This window comes from Anneissia japonica, unplaced genomic scaffold (genome assembly GCF_011630105.1).
Source record: "Anneissia japonica isolate Jap-2015-1 unplaced genomic scaffold, ASM1163010v1 scaffold15990_len104339_cov111, whole genome shotgun sequence".
Lineage (NCBI taxonomy): Eukaryota > Metazoa > Echinodermata > Crinoidea > Comatulida > Comatulidae > Anneissia > Anneissia japonica.
Window position 1 is genome coordinate 78,553 of NW_022741002.1, and position 2,783 is coordinate 81,335.

The window sequence follows — 2,783 nt, forward strand, 5'->3', positions numbered from 1 at the left end:
GCCAGATAACATGGCGGGCTGCCAGTTGAGAACCCTGTTTTATAAAAATGTATTGTTCTGCTAACTTTGTTATTTGATTTTACACAAAACTACGTAAAGGTATATTGTAGGTCTTTTATATTGCAAATATTATCAATCTCTTCAGGCACTTTACATTAGCTCCAGTTACTTGAACAGATGTGTATTAATAGAAAGTGGCATTTGATGAGCATTGTGGTAATGTAAATAGCCTATGAGGTCATGAAAACAAGTGCTTTGGTGATGAAATGTTTCTGTTTACAAGTACTAGTTGGAGAGTCTTTGCATTGTGATTTTTTTTGCTTTTTGACAACCTGCCAGAATAGTTCTAGGTTTTTGTGATGTTTTTGTAATAAGATCTGGAAAGTAAATAGGTAAAGAAACAATTCTACAATCTTTGAACAAATTTCCAAATACATAGACATTCTGGTGCTGATTTTAAATAATTCATCTGTTTTTATTTTCCAGTATAAAGCATGTCGAGAAGGCTAATGAGGCATCTGCAATAGAAACATTACTGGTTAGTGACACACTCTTCAGGTCAGTTGGATATTATTTAATATCAAATATATAGTATAGAGGTATATTTCACCTCCTCCTCCCCCTCCCAGTACATGTTTATACTGTAATACAATACTTAGGTTACACTCGAGGTGGGGTTTAAATTCTTTACTGTGCATTTCACTTGTGTCCTTGGACAAGGCACTTTATCTGCATTGCTTCTCTCCACCCAGGAGTATAAGTGAATACCTGGTAGGGTTAAATGCCAAAATGTCCTGATGTAGCTGCTGCAACCTTGTGGAATACCCCCCCCCCCAGGAGCTTGAGTTTGTGTTCCATAGGGGTTAATCCAATGACTTATATAATAAGTCTACCATTGTTATTATTACACACATGTAATGTCAAGCATATACAATATAAACAGTTTATTTATATTCTGTGTTTACCTATATTATGCTAGATTACAGGAGAACGAAACCTACCTAAAACTGAGTCATAAATTGGAAACTAAGAAAAACACTTATAATATTGAAAGCCTTAAAGGACTAGAATGTACTTTGTATGTAAAATCATAACCGAGAGAAAAATTAGAAAAGTACAATGAGAGAAAATTTTTACATTGTGAGAATTAAATAAAGATTGTTATCTTAGAAAATACAGTACATGCGTCAGCAATCTAATTTTTGAAATCACAACCTGTAATTTCACAATTCACCAACATTTCTCTACCTACTCTGCAATGAACTGTTAGCAATTAGGGCATGAAACTAGCCAATTTCATGTGCCGGCAAAATGTAGGGATACTTTATATTATGTTAAATATAACTTTTTATGTTGGATTAAAAGTTTTTTTTTGGCATAAGTCACTATATGATACAAATTTATAACAATTAATATTAATAAATATATTTCAAAAGTAGAATATACATGAAATACAGCCTAAATATTTTGGGAAGAAATGTGGTTAATGACAATATTTAAAAAAAAGCAGAAGAAAAGGGAACATGATTGTTTGAAAGACTGGCCTGTAGCCAAAAGAGGTTTCTATGGTTTGGCAGAATCTCTTTGACTGAAGCCCTTCAGATAAACCAAACCACTTCTTGGACGCCGCTGACAGCAGCATAGTACAGAAATTCGGCCTATGAGTTAGAACGAAAGAAAAAGCATTTTTCAGATATATGCAATCTCTTTGACTGTCTCAATATCACTTTTAGGCAACCATAATGTTTACCAAATGTTGTTGTGATGATTGCTTGCCAAGTATATGCAATTCATTTAACAAAAATGCAAACCGGTAGTCAAAGTTAGAGTAACACTCTTTCCTTTTCTTGGCCTAGCACACTCGCTATTGGCAACATCCGAATAGAGGAATTTGTGAATACAAATAGGAAAAATATAATTTCTTTTTTTCTCTTTTTTTTTTTTTTTTTTTTTTTTTTTTGGTCCTTTTTTTTTTAATTTTTTTTTTTTTTTTTTTGTTGATTCCTAATATATTAAGTGTGTCATATGTGATTCATCTATGTAACTTTCATATTTTTGGCACAACAAAAATAGAAATATTCCACACAGTACATTATTGCTATTCTTTGCCTACCAGGATAGTGCACTGCCAGCCTTTCAGCCAGGCCAATGTGGTCATTGGAAGGGGTCTATAATAAGCCAGTATAAAAAATATTTACCCTCTAGAGGGCACTATAGCTGATAATGCTACTATCTGGTGTAGAGCTAAACTCTACACCAAAACCATAAGCTGGGCAACATATTTAACATTCAGTCATTAATTTACAGTACTAGTGTTCAATTTAGGTTTTTTTGGATTAAGGGTCTGTCAAATGGAAGTGGAATACTGTAAATTATTATTATTATTATTGTGCTAATTTTAAAAAATATATCACTTTAACGTTGATAAGATAGCAGGAGCTATCGATAATATCCGTTTGATTTTGGTATAGTTGAATAAATTTGTGTTCTGCAAGTCAACTTTCAATGATCCGTCTACAGATATTGGGATTCCTTCCAGCGGATACTTAGTTTATTTTGTCATTCTGATCGGATTTTCTCTACTGTTCCATTTTAATTTTAAATTGTTTTGCATTATATGGCCGTTTTGCTGTTTTATGGGTTTCCCCATTTGCCTTTTAAAATTTATATATTATTAAAGAATCTCTATTGAGATCCAGCGGGACGCCACTGATGCACGGTAGAGATTGCATCTTTAGATCTCCGATCTTGTTCACAAATTCACGGACTAGTGCTGTCTCGTA